The following is a 23,204-nucleotide window of genomic DNA, read 5'->3' on the forward strand; positions in this document are numbered from 1 at the left end:
TTGTTTGTCCAAAGTCAATAATGTCACTCTTTCAAAACAGAGAAGCTCCTTTCCTGTAATGAGCTGCGACTTACTGGATTGATTGAGGTTAAATACCTTGTTGTCAGCTCAAAATGTAATTGCTGCAGTAAAGTCATTATCCAAATGTCTGGGCTTTCCCATGAGTATAATCAGGTCCATGTTAGGTCTGAGACAATAACAAATTAAGCTGGAAGATATATTGTCCCACAAATTAATATTGTTGATCAACGATAATATTGTTATAACATTATGTTGAGACTTGACAACTATAGTTATGATAATATGGCATTTTGTCATATGTTTTTTACGATTTTTAAATTTCCAATGGTATCTGAATGCCTCTTGCTGTTCCTATGATACTGGAATGCCCCTCATTACGGACTCTAATAAAATAATAATAATATATATATATATATTAAGGTCTGTTAGGGGTTGGAAGGTTGTGAAGCTTTTGCAAAGTAGCGAACTACACTTCCTTGTACTCCTTGAACAATGATCAACCTCATTTTCATAAATTGTGCGATCATTCAATTTATTGATTATCGCCCCAGGCCTAGTCCAGGTCATGACGTCTTCTGTCCGCCTCGTTCATTTTTAGGCCTGAAAAACAGCACAAAAGGCTACACATACAGTACAAGGCCATTAGAACAGGAAGTGGTTGTGTTTTGACAATTGACATCTGACCTCTGAGACAACTGTGGCCATAAACTGTCGAACAACCTGCGGTCGGGTCAAAACTTGAATCACAGGAGTTGAAGTAAGAGAATGCAGGTCTGTGTCAATAACCACAAAGTACACTTCTAACACAAGCTGTGTTGAAAATGTTTCTTAAATGAAGTTTTGCATGTATAACTTGCTGTGAAAATGAAAACAACTTCATCAAATGAAAATCTGCAGGGATTGTTGGTCAATCTGTTAAAAAAAAAACACACATTCTACCACAATAACATGTTTAGACTTTCTATCAATATTGCAAGACGCTGACCATATTCTAGACCAGGACTATAGACCTTTATCATATAACCTGAAGTACTGGGTTAAGCAGCTTTTTTTACGAGTCTAGACTGAGGAAACACCTTTGAACACAATCAGTGAATCTTATAAGTAGATTTATCATATAACCGGAAGTACTGGGTTAAGCAGCTTTTTTTTATGAGTCTAGACTGAGGAAACACCTTTGTACACAATCAGTGAATCTTATAAGTAGATACTGAATTTATAAAATTATAAAGTGTTTAATGTATTTTCCAAATGAGTATAATTTTGCACTTAATGATCTCAGGTTTAAAATAGACTTTCTAGTAATCTATTACATAATTAATCTTGCTTTAATTAACTTATTCAAACAAGGAAGCACTAAACATATTATCATTTAAATGAATTCTTGCAGAGAATTTCAAGAACTGAGGTATCGATCACCCGTCCGTTTGGGGTTAACTGACATTATGATGTGTGGGTTCTTGCTGCAGCCTCTGCAGCCTTTTCCTTTCTGTAACAAAGAAAGGCTGAAGAGGAAACTTCTCTTCTCACTCAGCGGTGGAGGAGAACAAACAGAGAGAAACTGACAGGTAGCAGCTGCTCCTGCGGCATGTAAACACATCAACAGAAGAAGAAAAAAAGTGTTTTTGCTTTTTGGACATTAACTTTGATTTTAAAAAATGTAATTTACCAAACATATTTTTTGCAGCCTTCACAACACAAGAAATGTCACTTTTTTTTATCTCTACATGCTAATTTAGCGGCACTTTGTCAAAAACAAGGACAAAACAGATACTAGTGAAAACGGTTAAGGGGGCGCTTTAATTGCAGCCTGAATGCTAACATCTTTGAGTTGGTCTCCCACCTCATTTCTTGTTCCTCGGATGTTGACGCAAATGACAGAATTTTGAAACGTTTTACTGCCCCCTTGTTGAGCCTTGTTATTTTTAACTGGTGATTATTTCCACTCCTGTCATCCTGACCATTTGCAAAAGTCAAAAAGAGAAATTGTATGCAGGTGGCAATATCACCTTAGGTTAACACACTACGGTATGCTTTCGTTAGCCTATTAAAAGGTCTAGTTTTAAACAATTCCATTCTTTATTAAAATAATATTCATACAGGAAGTCCATCTGAAACAGTCCTGCAGTTGGTCTAATTCTTTCTACTCCACTGCTGCTGCTGTAGCTGTGCGTCATCAGAGACATCCCACACTTCCGTCTGACAGAGAGCTATTTGATTGTCTTCTCGTGGGTGAAGGCTGCCAGTCAGCAAAGCGGTGAAGGGAAGTGATATGAGCTATAAAATCTTTACCCTAAGAACGTCTTTAAAAGCCAAGTTCACGAAACACAATTCATCGCCAGGTTATGAATTTGATGAATATGTTTTTAAAGCTTTTCGTCCTGTCAAAACCAACAGGTAATCTTTGGACTGGGTTATATGGAAACTGACGCAACGGAGACTTCAGACCTGTGGTTAATAACATCCTTCCTGACATACATATTTGAGTCAACTGTGAGTTACCACTGCTTTAAACATCAGACACAAGACAGTTTTATTTTTGTTGTTGCTGTTGGTTTTTGGAAGGGCTCTTACATCCCTAGATGTTCAGCTGCAGTCTTATATCACAGACCTTATTCATTGGCTCTCAGGTCTCTAAGCTCTGATAAATCTCTCCTAAGTAGTGACTTGAACTATGGGGGAGCTGAGGTGTTGCTCTGCTGCTTCTCGCCTGTGATACCAAGTGCTCCCTCCATCTCTGTTTTTAATCTACGCTAAACAGGCTGTGTTAGCTATTTGTCTGCTGCAGGCTCGTGGATCACTGTTGTTGTCCATTTGCCTATCAGCAATTTTACTCCTGGTTGAAAGATCTTTGCATTTGTCCAGCTATTAAAAGTGATATGTAATGAAGTGAAATGGCGTTTGGAAGCCCTTCTTTCTCCACCCCTCTCTCCCTCTGTGTCTTCTAAGTTGACGTTTCTATTCTGTCTGGAGTACTTGTCCTAGTTGGCACAGGGCGAGCTGGGAGAGAGAGATTTTATTTCCTCTAGAGGAGCCTTGTTTCAAATACTCAGGTTGACTTAATTCTGGGTCATTGCCTCCCCTGTCAAAACTAAATGAGACCTTTTTTTCAAGACAGCTGAGCTGCAAATAACAATTACTTTGATGTTAAATCATAATCTGACAGCAATGATTTGAATCAGCTGTTTTTAAATAAATATTTTCGATCAAATTACCGCTGAGATTTGTGGAAATGTCCAAACTGTGAGGTCAAAAACGTCATGCTCTCTAGACCCTTCTGCTGTCGTAAGACTTGAAAGTCACATATGCTGACTTTGGCATCCCATGTTTATCTTTTTAATCCTTGGCATATGGAATCTTACTTGAGCAAGAGGAACTTGGCATTTCAGCAGAAAATTGGATTACAGCCTCCTCTCTGCAGCCCCGGTGAACATTTATGACACAGCAGAAGACTGTGAAGACTAAATGGAAATGGTTTCCCAAAGTAGTCTGCCGCAGGCGTCGATTCCTAAATGTGCTGATGTTTACCAAATAGTAGGGTACCAAATGTGTATTGGCAAGAATTTGGTGATATGTTACATATCACTATGCAGGAACAACAATACGATATATTACAATATACTACATATTGATTTTTTTTAAGCAAATTGGAATTGGAACAGAGAATCTACATTTGTAATCTCTGGAGAAGAAAAAAAAACTAAATAAAATGAACCAGCCATGAATATTTCCATGTTAATGGTTAATAAAAAATGTATTTAAAAAAAAAAGCAAAACAGTGCTGGGGAATAGCAATATGGTATTGTGAAAAGCAAAATCAAGCTATATCAGCGTAACGATACGTAACCAAATAGAGTGGGGTACGTCTGAAAATACCTTTTCCTGTTAAATAAAACTTGACAACATGTGAGGCAAAACTGCCAATTATGGTTCTTATTAATACTGGGAACCAGACCACTATGTTTTTTGACAAAAAGATCGGCTAGAAAACACTATCGCGGCCTATTATGAGGTAGACTGGTGGTCACAGTAGTTCCACTCTTCTGTCAAATATAACTTCACAAACAATTTACAAGAACATGTTGCAACAGGTTGCAGTGAGAGGCATCAACATTACCGTCTCTACTTGTTTGTGCATTAATGTCTGTCCCAACTGTGACTTAATATTAGTGTAATATTAGTGTGACAAAGCTGGAACGTATAGTTTGCTCTCACAGGACTCATTTAGCTTAGCCTGCCGCCCCTTGGTTAGTAACTAACATTTCTGCATGTCACATATAATTCTTATTCTCAAACCCATGGTTGTGAGCTTCGGTTTTTAAGCTACTTTTCTCCCTCTGTCACTTTAATCATTTCCCCATCTCTCACACACACCAGGGGTGTTGAATGCAGTTTGCTTCTCTCCTCTTCATTTCTTTCAGTCTGTGACCACAGGTGGGTTTAAATGAATAATGTTGGTCATCAAAATATTATTTTGGGGCTACAGAACTGTGAGTTTGCATATTTAATGTGCAAATGTTCACTGTTTATGTTGTGAACTTTATTGTGAGATTATTGTCAACCTCGAGGTTTAATAAACCATGTTGGAGCCACGTCTACATCTGCTTGAATCCAAAGAAATAATCCTGATTTGACCAGGCTGACACCTGTAATATCTTTCAGTAAAAATCAGTAGATTTTTTTTATATTAAGCTTATGTTTATAACATACAATGTATAATTTCTCCTGTTGCCATGTCATTTGTTAAATGTACGCACTAGAGAAGATAACCAGGGAAACGACCAACAGCTCGTGGATCGCAGGGTTGACTCTCAGCCTGGCTGGAGTCGAGCTACAGAAGCACCAAAAAGTTCCCATTGACGCCCCAGACGACCACATTTAGACCTAAAAGAATCCTGCTCTCTCTTTAAATCTGACACACATCATGATGTCCTGTGAAATTCGTGCATTGCTCTTGTGCATATGTAAATCAAAATTAGGCTCAACCAGATTGAAAACACTTGGTGACAACTCTTGGATTGAAGTTGATTCCATGTGGTCATGCAAGTCACGTTTGTTGTACATCGACATTTGGCATCTTAACATGCAGCACTGTGAAATCATGGGAATGACCATGCCAGAGTACTGGAGACGCAAATACACTGTAGGAAACCAAAATAAGCAGAGATTGGAACATGGAGAAGCGAGGACGCAAGTGCATCCACCCCAGAAGCCAGGACTGTTTTGGTATTTCCTATAGGGCCTCTTACATCTGAGAGGTCTACAGAGTGTTTATGACATCAGTATAAAGAGTTTCCAAAGCTGCATCCCCTTCCACACATTATACTGCTCAATCTGTTTTACTACCGTAATATTCATTATAATTCCACGTCTTCCTCTCTCTAAAACTCCACTGAAAGTAATAACTTCATTAAACTAACAGGTGATACCAAGGTGGCATTAACACATCCACTGCACTGTTTACTTTAATTATTCATACAATTTAAATTACCAGCATTTGCATTTTAAGAGAAACAAGTCTCGTGATTAAAGGCACAGTGCAGACTTCTGTAATGTTCACCAGAACAAATGTGAACCAGCTCCTGAAACTCTCCTTCATATTCAGTAGTTTACTACAAATGTCTTTTACTCCATCTTGGATTTTAATTTTACAATGCTCTCTTTTCTGCAGCATCAGTAGAAGATCACAGGTCGACCCTGGCAGTAGGACAGTTAGGTCTGCAGCTTCAAAACACAAAAATCAGAAAAGCTCCAACAAGCCCCTGGAAGACACCACACTGATGTTATTCCCCAGAACACAGTTCTGACTGGTTGTATTCTGCACATTTTCCTGTGTGGGTGGATTTCACAAAAGCACTTTAACCCCAGAGGGAAAATCTGCCCTGGAGCCTCTGTGTGCAACAGCAGCAGCAGTTGATGTTTAAGGCCTGGTGTCCCAGTCCTGGGTGTTTTCTCGACCATCATCCCCACACTGACACTAGCAAAACGTGTTTATTTTAGACCAATCTGTCTGTTTATTTATAAAAAGGGGTTTGACCACAGTACGCCCTGGCCTCCTGAATCCAGCTACACCCCCCTGCTGCAGTCATCCGGTTCAATCCAAATCAGAGTGTCCTCCTTTTCTCTCTTTTTTGAACTTACTCCAACTGCTTTTCACCCTTGGGTTCAACTCTGTGTAGTCTGTTTCACGGTCGAGTTAGCTGACCATCTATTGGTGGTGCCCTGCTACAATAAGCCTAAGCCATAGTCAACAAGACTACTACACCAAGATGAGCATATACACCGCATCCACACCTCAGAAGAGGACAGAACGGGGTCTGTACGTGACGATTTCTGATGTAACCCTGCACGATTAAAAGCATGCACACAAAATGTTTTTCCATTTTTCTTATAACCACAGTTAAGCCATTCGTCAATAGTGGAAGTTAGTGACCCATTTTACAGTTTGGTCACGTGAACTTAAAGAAACAGGAACTGAACATAAACGTGAATATTTTCTTATCTATCCCAAGTCAAGGTGTCATTGCGATCATCGAACATTGCACATTTTGCTGATATCGTGCAGGCCTACAGGCTACAATAACAAAAGGTATGGTGATGTTGCTCAGATTGCGGGAAGCAGCCAAATAAATAGGTGAATACTGTTGAGCTCCTGTTGGACAAGAGTGTTAGTCTAAGCTAACTGTGGACAAACCTCTAATATGCCACTTGGGGGTTCGTGAACATAACGTAAAACGGTCAAATAAGAAAATACAACCATGCCGCGATGTCTCGATATTTTTAACAAGATGATTCTGCAATAATTTTCACAACCATTTCTCCACCCAGTGTTGAAGTATATGTGTTTTTTTATATAATCCCCATATGGCGTTCCACAGATGTTTAACTATGTTGCTTTTCAACGGTTCTGGCATCGTAACTTGTCCACAAGAGGAGGTAGAGGGGGACAGATACGATAAAGCTTTAGCTTGCTTAGAGCAACACCACACAGTGTCCCTGTTTTCTTTTACTGATGATAAAAAGGGGCTTTTAAGGTTAGAACATGTAGTTCGGTTTCTCAAATAAGGTCTGCTGCTAACTACAGTAGTTTGAACCTGCTTCATAGAATCCTAAATTAATTTGCTGATTTAGTGATTACATTTTTACAAAGGCATGAGAACCAAGAAGAGCAGGGTTCATCAAGACCATGAAATGGTAATGTCACTGCACCAAGACAAAAAAAGCAAACCCTATTATACTTACACACGCACGTTTCATCCACTGCCATGGTACACCCAGACACCAGAGTGTGCTGTAAATTGTCCAGAGCAGGACAGAGATGTAAGACAGAACGAAGCAGACATTAAAGGATTCATTTCAAACAGCGCAGGGAGAACTCATATAAAAGAAAGTCTTAGAGGGGAACTGTTTCAACAACGCTTTTCATGAATGCTTGGATTTCTACTTTGAAGCCCAACAGATGTGTGCATGTAATCTAAAAGGCATTTGGCTTTTGTTCATCAGCAAAGGGTCTCTATAGACTGGACAGGCCTGACATTCAAAAAATGTGTTTGCGATAGAACATCCAAAGATGAAAAGAAAGGCCTAAGAGAGAAAAATATTTCACGGTTTTGCACATTATAACAACATCCTTAACGGTACGCCAGGAGATCCAGGCATTTTTGGGCTTAGCAGACGTCTTTTCTTCTACAATGTGAGAACAATATCTTTACTATTTCCCCTCTCAGTCAAGCATCTTCCTGAAAAGAGAATGCGATCCGAACTCCCAAGAGCTCACTTCCTGTTCATGGAACTCTACTGCCTCAGTCGGGTCCTGCAAACTACTCAGAGAAATCACACTGCAAACCCACAATCGTAATCTTCATTTTCAAGTTTAAATGGATTTTGTAAAGGCTGATGCGTTTACAGTCTAAGTGGGTGCAAAATATTTAAGTAAAAGCAGGTTTACTTTGTCAACTGAAGACAGAGCTCTACTTATGTCATTTATGTCAATTGGGCCTATATTACTGAGAAAAGATAACGTAATGGGGGCTTTTAGAGGGCTGTACCAGCTAAGAGCCCGGTTATCCAAGGAAATGGAAAGAATAAAATGTGTTCAAACAGGGACAGAGGAAAATACTGTACAGTGTGGAGCTCTATGTAGAGACAGAAGCGTCTCGGCTGCTGACTGTAAAGCAGTACCTTAATGGACTCTAGGAGACAAGTTTAAAACAAAAAATTAAAATTCTGAGTCACCTCTGCAATACATTGCGTCTAAATTGGTTTTATCATCTTTTGTTAATGGAGTTTTTTTTATTATTTAAACGTATAGTTTATTGAGTATTGCCTTTGTAACATATATAGAGTTGCAAAATGGGGTTTGTTTTTGGAATTTGCTGAAATGATAGTCAATTTTAATTTACAAATGTCGATCAATTGAAGAAAAGCCACACATCAACATAGAAGCTGTTTTATGTTTTTTTCTTTTTAGTTGTCTTAATTGAACTGACTCCACTACACAAACAATTTCAGATAAAAAGTTTTAACTCAAAGTCTATTTGCAAAATAAGGTTAGACAGAAGGCATTGCCTAACCCCTTATCCTAACAATAATCTTTAAAAATGTACGCTTAATCTTACCCTAATCCGGTCTGGAATATAATCCTAACTTCAAACCCAATGTTAAACCTCAAAAAGCAAGCCATTCTACAAAAAAAAGTCCCCACATAGACAGCTATACTTGGACCACACACGCACAACCAACTGATGTATGTGGTACAAACGTCTTCTCTAGAAAACAATGGAGCTTTTACGACCACTCTTAAAGCAGTAAAGTGCACTTACATGCTGTCAATTTAAGAGCACGGTACACCTGCCATCATTGATCTTATCACTTGGGATTTCTGTGAATCAGAATTGATTTAAACTCAAAGACAGATTGGACTAATGTCATATAACGGTTTGTCAAACAAAGATTGACGTAAGTCGCGTTTTTTGCGCTCAGTTCTCTCAAAATACTTCAATGATATTGTAAGTATGACAATGTAAAAAACCAATCCAGACTCAAGCAGGAGAAACGCAATTATTAAGACACCCACATTTCAGTTTATCCATGTAAACACTCCATTACAGATCCAAACATGGAGTAACTCAACATGCTGCCAGGTCAGACTGCCACAAATGGATCACAACAGTTTACCATACATGCCAGGGGGAGACGGTGGAATCTAAAGGCCTCTCAGGAGCCTCCTACATACAGCAGTCGCCCTGGGATTTGCCTGTCTCAGTATTTAGTCATCAGATTAACCAGCAGCACCAAGTCGCTCGCTGTAACCATAAATGCTGACCTAGTAAAATCATTTTCCACTGGTAAGCAAACACACTCACTGCTCATAAGCACAGCTCATATAAAATGACATATTAAAACAGCAGGGGTGTCAGCACATACATTTCCAACTCAAATTGTTCGAGACTACTAAAGGGCAATATTTCATCTTAACAAAATAATAATTCCAAGGCAATATTTCATCTTAACAAAATAATAACGTATTATTGGTTGTTTCTTGTTGTGCTTTAATGTTATTAATGGGCACCGTGCTTATCCACTCCTGTCTGTTGTTTAATAAGAATGTGCTCTCTTTCATTAGGGACCTCACACTGATTTACTATTCTGCAGGTAAAATTAATGTTGTGAACATTTAGATAAACCTTCCTGCACAAACCCTGAGAGGATACTGTGTGGGAAGCTCATCAGTGAAGGACAGCTGAAGAGCTCCTCCAGATGTATTTGATTTAAACAGTCAAGTTCTACAAATGCATATTAAGGAAGTCCACGTTATTTAACCTTATCTTTATAATACATTTCTCCAAAGACATGCATTTGAAAGCAGTGTTTCTGTTGGACATGTTTAAGCAGTGATTCCCTCACCTCTGCTTTTCCGGCCTGTGTTCACCTTCATGACAAACGAGCAAATATGGGAGTACTATAGTACTATTTATATAATACAATACAATGACTCTGAGTCACTAAACGTACAACTTTATGCAGGTAGATTTCGAATTATTTAACTAAAACATGAGCGTATATAGTCTAGAGCTGAGAGACAATAGCGGGGGAAAAGGGTTCAGGACGTCTCTGCACATAAAACATTTAAAGGCCATTGCTGGCAGACGGGGATACCACTAACCTTAACTAACACTGAGACTGACGCAAAAAAAGACATGTTTTTGTGTGTTGGTTTACGACAGAATGAGGGATGGAACAAAAACTGTTGATTTCTATTTAATACATTTCTTTGTTTCTCAAATATTGGGCATATCTTTTAAAAAAACAAAAGACACTTTTTAATCAACTTAGAAGTAGAAAATAAGAAACAGACATCAAAACAAATCTTGACCGTATTATGACCGAAGAGAAGACCTGACCTAGCCAAAAATAATGCTCCATTGCCTGGCTTCAATAGCTCGCAGCACCAGCTTATTTGTTGAGCTGCACTTTTTAAAAACATCAGGAAGAACTTTGATTTGTGTCCCCATTTGAAACAAATGACAAATGTAAAAACTTAATCATAAATGTACCTCAAACTACCTACACACTACATCACAAAAAATAGGGTATATAAAATAACTTACAAGAATCAGCCATCTCTCCTTCGACTAACTTAGTTTTGAGTTTTAAAGGGAGCTGTCATTTGCATTACTGCCACCTACTGGGTTTACCTTATTTTGCTAACATGTCCACCCAGAAGCATGTGAAAGAAAGCAAATAGATATAACGCACAAGGAGGGAAGTGTCACTGCAGAGGACCACACCAAAATAAGAGTCAGTAGCATCAATGTCAGTTATTTTAGTTTTATTTTTAAGAACATTACTAATTACTCTACAGTTTAACTATCGTATTATAATCACACATGATTTGAAATAAAGATGCGAAAAGACGTGAGCAAAAAGTGTTCATTTCTTTATGACAAGGTTTAAAAACAGCAGGTGGTGAGGAGAATTTCAAAGTTAAGCTACAGAAATCTCTGCTGCCTCCGACCGTTTCAACTGTGTTCGTGTGTGTAATGGCAACATCCCAGAGAGGATGTTAAAGCGGCTCTGCTAATCTCACACTGTGCAGCTGAAATTCACAGGCGCCAGCGGCGGAAACGACTCTGTTCGCTGCTGAAAACTGCGGCTTATTGCAACTGAAACTGTTAAAAAAAAGAAAAGTAAGACGCGAGCCTCTCGTCTCTCCACTACAACTACTACTACAACTACAAGTACAACTGCTGCTGCCGCTATTTCTACCACAGAAAATCCGCCGTCTTCAGCCTCGTTCAGTTACATATGCTCCTTTCCTCAGTCTCGCACCTTAAAAACTGTTTAAACTGTGGACTCACCTCACTCCGGGGCGCGGTGTTCACACCAGGGACGAAGAAGGGCAAAGAGCCGGCAGTGGTATCCTGGAGATGTAAACTTGTCCAGTTTACCGCTGCTGTTAGGTACAAACAGTTAGCGTGTATGTGTGCGTGTGTCTGCAGACTCCGTCTCTTCTCCACAAGTCACTCCTTGGGGCGGGGCTAAATTGGTGGGCGGGGCCTAATGGCGGAAGCGTCCACAGAGTGAAGCCGCACCGTCGGTGTGAACGTTCCCATCTGTAAACGCAGAAATAGGGCACAGTGGTGGCCGTCGGTGTGAGCGTTCCCATCTGTAAACGCAGAAATAGGAACTTGAGGTACTAATTTGTACACATAAGAAAAGTTAAAAGATTACAAATATGTTACAAAAAAGTGAGTCATAATGAAACAGTAAACAAGTGAACATATAATAACAGTAATTGTAAATGACGTCTTTAAACACCTTACATTTTTAAAGTCCTGAGCATTAAGTCGTTAAGTACTTACATTTAGTAGCGAAAATATAAAACACTGAGTAGTAAGGAGAGAAATAGAGATAGACTGCTAACACCTGAACATTAATTTACTTAATTCATACAAATTGCAAAACATTTGTAAAACACTGAGCTTCAAAGACCTGAGCGATAATTGTGGTGATTGTCAACAGTATTACTAATTCTATTTTAAAACACTGTGCAGTAATGAAAGTAATTATTACCAAGAGGGCATTAAAGAAGCAGTCTAATTGGCAGGACATATTGTAGCCTTGATTGAGCCTTGAGTTCCTCAGGGTGACACTCTGGGGAGAAAATGTCTCTGTGGCTGCTGTTTTTTTGTTTGTTTTTTCTTTTAAAGAATACTCTGTAGACTTTGCCTGACAATAAATGTTTCAACAGTTAGTCCAATAACAGATTAATTTCTTCAGGGAGTTAGTTCACGACAGAAATATAAAAACACTATACAGGAAGTAAACAAGGCCTTTTTTAGGCCAATGGCAAAATAAGGAACTTCTCACTATAGACCATGTGAAAGAAAAGTGCAGTATATCTTCATGGCAGCATTTGTTTGCTGAGTGAAGGTACAGAAAAATACTTCAGTGCAGCAGTGGCTCCAGAAGTAGTTTATTATGAGTTTAAGTCCTTGAGAAGAATTATCATTATTCATCATTATTTTCCTAAAAAAATATTATCCACACGTTGGTATTGCACAACAGATTAAAACAACTTGGTTATTTGAATAAAGCCCGGGTGATATAACATCCAACAAGGACACATCTAAATGGCAAGAAGACACCTGAAAGCTTTTTTTACGACTTTTTTTACTTGTGAACTGTAAATGTTTTACAGCCGGAGCCAAATTATAAAACACAAATGTTGCATTGTCTTCTGAAGTCTGGTAGAGATTTTTTTATAATAAAAAAAACCTAAAAGTTAAAGTATACAACATAATGAAAAAATAAATAAATAAACACCAGTGACAGCACCCTAAGCTCTTCCTGAAAACCTCCCACAAAATCATTGAAGTAACTAAATGCCGCATCCCATGCATTATTCAGTGGTTTGTTTCGGGTGTTTCTTTTAAAAGTCACCAACACTAAATAGAAGCTCAATGGAGGAAAGAGTTTGTAGATTGTAGAAAACACTTTCTAGCCATAAATCTGGACATGGTGTAGTCAGCAGATGGTCACTGCAGGCTTCGCACCAGTAGAGGACAAAAAGGACGTCACGTCAACCTTCACAGGTGTGTGGACTTAGGTGAGTAAAGAGAGAGAGAAAAAGTACTTCACCTGCAACAACATTAGGGAAAACCCACATAGAACCACACTACATGAAGCCAGGTAAGAAAAGACACTGAGGAAAGTACACAGTAGTGTAAGTAGTTTCTACTGTATGCAAGGAGTAACTCTGCAAAGGCACACATTTCATATGTGGTAAATGATGTTGTTCTTCAGTGTAAACCTCTGACATTTGTTGTTATTGTACAAAAATAGAAGGTTTTAGAACTTGTTATATTTTATATATCTAGCACATAGCGTCATAGCAAAAAGTACTCATAACCAATGATTAAATACCTCCACTGTTTTGTTGCAAACATTAAAACATTGTTTCCCAAAGACTGGGTCGCGACCCTCAGGTGGGTCGCAAGAGTTTTTTGGGGGGTCGTCTCGCATCATGTTTCCCAGGAGTTTACGAGGAAGGTCCATTGACTTGGGTCGCGAAGGTTTTTAAAATATGGGTCCCCAGAAAAGAAGTTTGGGAAACACTGCATTCAAATATTTGCTCTTCCTCCGAAAGCGGAGTCTGCTCATCCCCCAGCTGTTCATCCAAGTTTTGTATAGTAAAAAAAACTCCCCAGGTAGGTCCTTGTGAGCCAAATATAAAAATCTGTGTGAGGTGAGATTTGTATCCACAAAGGGGAATATCTTTGCAGGATTTTTCATGTTGTCTCTTAAAGCCACCTGCACACATGTTCACCCACATGTAGGCCAACAGAACAGAGAGAGCCTGCGGTCCGCCTGAGTCACTACACTTTCTCTTCCATGTAGTGTAGTTTCACATTCGTCTCTGCTCTCAGTTACCCGAAGGCCTTCATTAAATCTGGCCGAGAGAAGAAAAAAAGTTTCAGACCAGACCTGAGTCAGAACCTACAACCTTACATTATTCTGAACCATTGTGGAGCTGGCCAGAGTACAGCGCAGGCGTAAAAGAGGTGGTGAACATAAATATAAACATAAGGTACAAAGATAAAGCACACTCAGATTAAACACTGAAACAATTCACTAACAATATTTCCATTGGCATTAGATTTCTAATGTATTCCACCGACTCGTCTACAGAATCAATATATCCCACAGAGAGTGAACCAAGTGTGAAACATTTCCCAGGTGTACGTGATAAAACATGCTGCAGGAAAAGAAAGAAGAAGAAGAAACTTTACTCTTTTTCTAAGATTTCTTTTACAAACTTTGGATTTTTTTTAATGTGGAGTTCGTTTGCTTCAGTGTACGTGGGTCTCTTTGTGTCAAACAGCAGGGAATCGCAGTCTTTTTTCTAATATTCTAGTGACAGACTTTGCTTTTTGATACAAGGCTTTAATTTTAGATTCCTCTCAAGTAGTTTTTCCTTCCTTCTTTCCTACTTGAACCAGTTAACCTGTTAACCATTTACTCATCCATGAATATTTCTATATAATGTTTCATATATTTAATGTTTTATACTGTATCATATCATATCATTTCATACGGCACCATACCATATCGAACTGTATCATATCATATCGTACCATATGATATTGTACCATATCGTATACAATACGATATATATATCGTACTGTATATATATAACGTATATAACGTATCGTACTATTCCATATGATATATATCGTATTGTATTGTACTGTATCGTATATAACGTATCGTACTATTCCATATACGTATCCGACCCCCAACCGTGTTTTGTACCAAGGACCGTTACTGCATTAAATTTTCAAAATAAAACATTTTTTAGACTTCTGTTAGTCTTGCAGTATCAATGATATCATTTTTAAATATTGCCAGATTATCTTTAAGTGAAGAAAGTAAATAGTGAGTGGGTTCTCTTCGAATAAAGTAAATCAGTTAAAAAGACAAAAAACTGTCTTACTGTGGTCCGCCACCAAATAATCTATGGACCAGTAGCAGTCCGCGGACCAGGGGTTGGGGGTCACTGCCGTATTGTATCATCTAACATTAAACATTTACACTTAGAAATATGTATTGACTCATTAAAGATAATAAACAACAACAAAAAACATTTTAAAAAATACCCATCGTTCAATATGTGTGTTTTTGAATCCTCAAAGTATCAGCACTTGTTGTTCATGGGGTAAAGTATTTTTCTTCCTCCCCTCCTAATCCAAATTCCCCCTCGTACCGCGGCTGTGGAAAATTGCAGACAGTCTTAAGACCTTCCATCTTTACATATTTCACAGATCTGTAATTGTACCACATCTTGCACTTCACAACAAGGGGGTTGGTTTGTGCTGCTTTGTTGGTGACATGACTCAACACAGCCCACAAGTTTAAAAAACATTTAAAAATAAAGGTTAGGTCTCTAAAGATGACACGCATGTCTACTCTGGAGCGATTTAACTTTGTTAGGGAGCGTCTGCACTCTTTGATTACGGATGATTAATGTCATCATCGGGCACTGCATCTCAAGGAGAGTCAGAGTCTTTCCATCATAATAGCAGACGTAATGTGTCTCTTTCTGAGTTACTCATCTAAAAAGTCAAATAATGATCATCTGCTCTGCAGATATGTCGTTTTTTCTGCATTGATCCAGCGTCTGTCTCTCTGTGATGAAGACTGAGCCAAGTCGCTGCTGACAGCTGCAAGATCTAATCCTCCAGTGGAGGTACTACCACATAATGAAAGTCTTCTTCTCGTCGTTCTTCACCGTCAATCTTACAGTATATTAATGAACGGTTATTCGTCAGCCCACGTGCACTTAATGCACTCCTCTGATTTAAAGGCTGTGCTGTCAATAATGCTGTGAGCTGCGTCCCCGTGGTTCACAGCGGTCAGGACTGTCAGGACGAGACGTGCTTCACAGCCAGGACCTCCTGAGTGTCCTATCATACAGTGAGTCAATGTGTGTGTGTGTGTGTTCACACACCTTTAGAAGCAGCATTAACAGACCATGATTCACTATCAGAGATTTAACTGGTTCCTAAAATCCTTTATTTTGCACCTGAGATCTCGTAGGGTCGATGTGGAATACTGCATTTGCATAATATCAAGTTTCACCGTGATTAAAATGTCTTTTCTGATTTATTCTTAGTTCAAGTGACTGGTTTGTTTCCTCATTCTCTGTAAAATTTAAGAGGAAATTATTTTATAATAGACCACCGTATTTATTTAGTACCAATTTTGCTGAGAGGGATGAAAAAAAAACCCAATTCTGCTGACCTCATCTCACTACTTTAGAGGACAATTGACTAAAGGACAAGTGAGTGTGTGGCTGTAAACTTTACCTTTAAAAATAAATAAATAAAAACAGTCACTAACAATATGAAGAAGAAATAAATTGAAATATGAAAAGTTGAAATCTTTTCCTGATACAATAGTTAATAACCTCTAGGTCAGAGTCCGGAGTTTAATTAAGAAAATAAAATAAATAAATGAAACTCGTTTTAAATCCTGTGATTCATCAAAACATTTTTCAGCAGGTACTGCAGTACGTTGCCTTCTATAATACGTCAGGCTAAGATGCAGTGCAAAAATTCTGAAAGCTCAACAATGGCAATCCATCACTGTGCAGGTCAAACACCTGCTGTGCTCAGGGAGAACCTTAGGTTAAAGACATTTTTTGACAGAACCTCAAAGCTCTGCTGCTCATCGTCCTTCATAAAGATGCAAATTTGACTGTTGTAAATGACCTGCACTCTCAGCCCAGTCAGCTGGTGAATAGCAACGCTTTGCTGCCATATAAACCTGGAGCAGCGTCTCGAGTTGAATAATCACCTGCTGCATCCAAAGGGAAATCAATCTTTTTTGCCAAGGCCTTTGAATAATATAAAGTGAAGCAGACTCAGAGATTTAAATCGAAAGTAAAAGCAACGATCTACTTAAAGGGGGAGATTAATCTGAGAACCATTAAACACCCGATCTGCCCTCAGAGGAACGTGCAATTACTATGAAAATGAGAACCTGAAGAATTCCTGTCAACTCACAAAAATAGCATTTTGCATGTTTTCATTTGAAGAAACACTTTAATTGCCATTGGTGGCTAGCTGGGAATCCTTTCAGTCTGCTACTATTCTGTATCACAAAAAAGGTTTGTTTTCACAAATGTACAATTTTCAGTTGATTGAAGAAAATGCAAATTTGAAGGCTTGAAAAAGAAAAGAAAGCTTGAGCTGATTTTAGGATTGAGATTTTGTATTTTCGAGGCATGTTTAAGTAAATCTGGGTGCAAGACAAGTAAGAGTCCATCAACATAGATAATAATCATCCAAATAATGACAATATATACCCATTATTATGAAAAGTATGAGGGTGATGTTGAGGATTATTATGCTCGTAGTGATTATGTTTTAAATTGTATATATATATATAGATATACAGTATGTGGTAATGCACATGATGATGATGCCAATCATCCTAATGATTGATGAAGAAAATTATAATAATTATGCCAATCATCCTGATGATTGATGAAGAAAATTATAATAATTCTGCTGCGACTGATGATGATGATAACGATGATGATTTATTTCGTATTTGTATACTGTAGTCTGTGTCAGCCTCATACTTTCAGCTCACACAGGACACTGAGCTCCTTCATGTTTCCTGATTCCCCTGACCTGCTGACAGGGACACTGCTCTGATATCCTGGACTGTAAACCAGCTTTGGCCTGAGAGGAAGACTGTGTCCTCTGCTCTCATTGTCATCGTACTTTCGCTGTCACCGTGTCTACATTTATGCAAAATATGACACAGCGGGTTTCCACAGCTCCGTGACACCCACCAGCTGTAGGAGCAGGGGGGTGATTCACTCTCTGCTGGATGTTCTGCTGGGATTACACTGTGTTGCACTGAGCAGCACGAACTAGTGAGCAGGCCCTCGGAGTGGTGATTCAGTTCAGCTTCATTTAATCTCTTTAACCGTAACGTCATGTGGTAAACACTCCAAACAGATGTGCACCAATTTATTAATGGATTCAAATGTTCACTAGTTCATATTAGAAATGGTTTGTTTGTTTGTTTGTTTAACTCAGGCAGTGACCAACAGCTGCAGCATAGGGAAATATTCGACCAATCTGAATTAAATATATAACATTTTAAATGAGAAAGAGGGCAGATGTATTTTGTTTACATCACTAAAAGTTACAATTTTTTAAACCACCAACATAAATAGTGCAGCTTCCCATTTAAAGCGCAGAGGCTGCCCCCTTGCGGTGAACTAGTATAATTACACGGACAGCGATTGTTAATGCATTGCTAAATTTGGGCAAAAAAATAAATTAAGACATGTTAAGACATCCATCAATTTACCATCATTATATTTCCATAAATGTATTTGTTAAGACATCCATCAATTTACCATCACTACACTAGACATTTTTACAATTTTTCTACAGACAGATCTTTTATTTCAATGTGCAGTTCACATATAATAGCACAGAGGGCGCTGTTGCTGGGTTATAACATGTACTGACGTTGTGTTACGGTGCGTGTGTCTGTAATTGAACAATTGCCTGTCCCACCGCATTGAATATAAACGATAAGTTTCTACAGTACATGTGTTGTGTTTTTATTTAATTAATATATATTTCCACTTTTTAAAATTCTCCTCTACAACGTCATCACAACTCGTGCTGCTAAAGTCACTGTTAATATTCTGGCGCTGAGTCCCAATCAGAGTTAATCCTATAGTAGGATATTGTGTTGAATGAGGCAGAGCTGGTTAAATATAGCAGGCATTTTCAGGCTGACTTGAATGGTGTCCATTGTATATGTGTGGATTTATATAATCAGTCCACTCATGTTAAACTGCTTTTTGGAAATCACACCAGCAGAAAAGAACCGTGATTATAGGAAAGGCGAAGCCAGCAGATGACAGACGTGCATGTAATACAGCGAGTGACCTGAAGGCGCTGCACAACTGTTTATACTGTACTGAGAAAATAACACCTTAAGCCTCACTTTAAGCCACGTGCACTGTAAGATTTGGAAGAAAAAAAATGTTGCTCTGTGACATTTCTTAAAATTTCTTAACAACAAGAAGGGAAGTTAACTCATTAACTCGTTTCCTTTAACAGTTTTTTTTTTAAATTCCTCAAAATTAAAAAGCTAATCGTTCCTGACACATAGAAAATGTGTTCTAGCTTTACACTTTCTGTTCTGCACTGAAGTATTGTTAAACAACAAGATTCCAAAATGGCCAACACATGGTGCCATCTTGTACTTGAAGTATTTATGATATGAGTATACAGTATGTAACATGTTATTAAACGGTGGAGACATCAGCAGAGCACGTTTCACATGCTGCAGTGGCAGCAGGGCAAGTCAAGACAGCCGGAGACTGGCTCCATTCCCAGGTCTGACACAATGGAGCAGCCCAGGTTCCATGGGACCTAGTCTTGATGCACACATGTAGATATAAAAAAAATAAAAAATAAAAAATATATATATATACGTATTTCACAGGGCTATCGCCAAACAAATATAATTTAAAGAATTAATAATTGGGTAATGATATAATTTTTCTGATTTTTTATAATGAGATATGTCAGAAAAAAATATTTACTGTTGGTAATGCAGGAAGAAAAGAAATATCTTTCAAGAAGCAAATCCTCTCCTACCTCCCATGGGGATAATAAAGTTTTTTTTAATCAGAATCTGAAAGTTCGCTATGATCATATAGGTCATATAGGCTTATAATATTAGGTATAATATTAGGTCTAAAATTATCCCCATTATCAACTTCTTACATGTTATAATTTTATTTTCTGTTAATTTAAAATATTTATTTTGATATTGAATTGTTCTGTGTTGATATTGTGTAAACAATGTAAATTCTCTCTCCCTTTGGAAACACAGACTGTTGGGGGGGGGGGGGGGGGGTGGTAGAGGTGGGGGGGTGGGAAGTTGTTGTATGCTGACGCTGATTCTGTGTATCTTCTTTAAAGCTCTGTGTTGTTTCCTGAGATGAAACAATGACGAGAAGAGTGTGGGCTGCTAGAATCTGCTTTTCTAACGCTTTGGTCTCCTTCCCTTTGTGACCCTCAGTCACACAGACATCACACACACACACCTACACACACACACAGCAGGACCTGGACAGCAGGACCTGGACAGCCTGCTGGAGAGCTGAGAAGACAGTGAAAACAAAAACAGGATACTGGAGGGCAGGTATTTATCTGTGCACTGTCAGGGAGGAATGATCTCTGCAGCAAAATCAGCAACAAGATAAAAACACAGAAAAAGGCCAGGGTGGAGTGGAGCGACAGAACTGTGTCTACGGTGGAACCACTGTCTGAAGAGTCATGTGGACGCTGGGAGAACATGGTGTGTTCACTGACATGCAATAACATTCAGAAGCCTTTTTGATTGGTTTAAACTCATAAATGCTAACGTAATGACAATACATCTTCAATGTACAAAAGCATACAAACTAATATTTTGTCTCCAGAGACACAACCAAAAACGAATAAGATAATAATATGTATTCTTGAAAACAGAAGTCATGCAGTTAGTTGTTTTAAAACTGTGGTTCATTTTGTTAAACTGTCTTAGATAACGCCTGTATTATTGTTTTAAAGAAGTATTAAGACAGTAAACAACTCTAGGGTGTCACTTTGTAATGTATTGTTTATTTATTGTTACTAGCCATAATAACCATAAATGATAAATAGCGAATATTACGTAAATAACAGAAAATATGTTCCAAAAGAAGCAAAAACTTAGCCAAAATACTAAATGGTTTAGCGCTAAATAGCCATGAAAATATACGAATTAAATAAATAGCTTTGCTTTCAATGTACCAAATAGTTTACGAAACGTGTGAAAAACATTTTTTCATCATGAGGAGAAAATACATTATTATTTTTTTAGCGCGGCCGGCGTACGAATCTGATGCGACGTTCGAGAAAAATCCGACCGATGGATGTTGTTGTGGAGCGCGATGACGTCAGCCGCAAGGTGCGCAAAGTACACGATGGGAGGATGAGGCGAGAGCAGCTGGCTCTCCCCCTTCCTCCCCCCTCTGTCCATCATTTCTCCAGGCTGTCAGTGACACCTGAGTGTCCACGTTAGTCCACTTCAGCCCGGTGACTGCAGTTGAAGCTGATGGAGGTAAAAACCGAAGCAACTGCACTTTTTCCTCGGTCGCATTTTCCTTCAACGGGCTTTTGGACGATGTTTCCTCAGGTAACACGGAGCTTTCCCCTTAACCAACGATTTTCACAGGAGTTAAATTTACACTTTTCTGCAAAAAAAGTTTAATTCCGCACCTAACCGAGTTGTTATCTTTGATCAATCTGTGCATTTGCAGGTCATCATCGTAATATTTAATGTTAATACGCAGTTTATCTCCAAAATTAATTTTAATGCAGTGTTTTCTTTATTTCTGGCGCACAGGTTGTAACTGCACACCTTTATTTAGCATTAAGTATATTTTTATTTGTTTTATTTTAAATCTTTCAAAGTATTGAAACATGTTTTTGTGGCATTAGTATTGTAATATATTGTCTTGTAAGTATTCGTCCAGAGAGAGGCTTCATGGTCGGTGTGTAGTGTGGACTGATTTAAAAGCTCACCTACAAGACGACGTCAAAACATTATTAAAAATGGGAAAGTGTCAGTGTAACTGGAATGACTACCATCATAGCTGGATCATCGGTCAACACATCAGATTTCGAAGGACCGTCAGAGTCAGTTCAAAGTGATTCCGTCGTTGCTTTAATCCACTTTTACTCCATATGGCATGTGCAGAGGAGATAGTGGAGCTTTCATTGGTTTAGCCCTGCACAGCTCAGGTAGACAGCTGCTGTGTGTGACCTTACAGGAGGTCACTTTTGTTGTTGCTTTTGACCCAGTGTAGTACTGTAGTACCTGCTCATGCAAAATACAAACATACAGTTTGATGCTACGATGCTAAATGATTATGCCAAATCCTTAATTAGGTTTATTTTTCTTTACTCGTCTAATGGAATGCTGTCTAACTGTAGGTATATTTTCTATTATTTTGTTTCCTTTTGTTCTTACCCTAAAACATAAAGCCAAAAGAAAACTATTATTTTACTCATTTCGATATGATGTTTTATCCCATAAACTATACAGTATAATGTGCATGTATGTGTATACTAATGTATTCAGTATAGACATGATTTACTCAACCCCTGATAACGTGTTAATGCCAATTATCTGTACTCTAACTTCAGCCCGGCCAGTGAGGTTTGCACTGATTTGTTTACATTACCTAAAATAATGATAGCTTTCAACAACTTCCCGCCGGCGACACACGCTGACATAAACTATGCTATGACAGGGCGTAGTCCGTACGGACTAATTTACCAATTGACTCGTGGTAAAAATATTTTCACAAGAATCTGCTCTTCAGTTCAGTCTCCGTGTCTTAAGTCACTACTCATCTTTTAAAAATGTTTGACACAGACGCAGATTTGCACCTGATGTTGATCAAATTGCTTTGCATGTGGACATATTGCGATGTGGCGTCATCGCTTCTGCCTTTTTGGTGCGGCTTTGTCACTGGTCCGGGGAGCTGACAGGCTGGTTTGTACAGTCAGTGTGTGTCTGATGTTATTGGAATGAGTGACAGGTCTTCTGCGAGTGAGTCGAGATGTCTCAGGAATTCAGTGGATGCGCCATCTGCTGGCAAAGCATCCATGAGCTTGGAAAGTGAAAGTAAAAAAGCGCATATATATAAAAAAAAAGCTATATTTCGTCTTTCACCCGTTGACTCCAGGGTTCTGTTTTTTTCTATCCTTGTTTCTCCTTTACACTCGACTGTGTCCCCTCCCCGCTTGCCAAGATTTGGATAAGCAGGGCACAAGGCTGAGCTGGCTGTCACATGACATCGGCAGGGTCACACAGAGACGTGCTGTCACGTTCTCCTCGTACCCTTTTCTTTTGGCATACACACATGTGATTTAGGCAGGATTGGACGAGGAAAGGCGTTGGAGGGCAAACGAACAAACAACACCCTGACGTTAAGACTCAGAGGTGAAGTTGGCTGGACAAGTCAGAAACTGTATATATATCGTAGCTCCACCCCGATTGAGGCACTGTAGTCAAAAGAGTTTCAATTTTTTGTATATATA

The 23,204-nt window shown here is 38.6% G+C and overlaps 1 protein-coding gene across 2 annotated transcripts in view; it reads right to left on the minus strand.

The window, feature by feature from the left end:
- Positions 1-11,554, minus strand: part of ppp1r16b (protein phosphatase 1, regulatory subunit 16B) — a 57,956-nt gene extending 46,402 nt beyond the window's left edge. For both annotated transcript variants that reach the window (XR_003051039.1, XM_008321079.3), the window contains exon 1: positions 11,382-11,554. The gene's annotated coding sequence lies outside the window, so the exon portion shown is untranslated. The remainder of the gene's footprint in view (positions 1-11,381) is intronic.
- Between the last annotated feature and the right edge of the window lie 11,650 nt (positions 11,555-23,204).

Source organism: Cynoglossus semilaevis, chromosome 11 (genome assembly GCF_000523025.1).
Source record: "Cynoglossus semilaevis isolate Cse_v1.0 chromosome 11, Cse_v1.0, whole genome shotgun sequence".
NCBI classification, from domain to species: Eukaryota; Metazoa; Chordata; class Actinopteri; order Pleuronectiformes; family Cynoglossidae; genus Cynoglossus; species Cynoglossus semilaevis.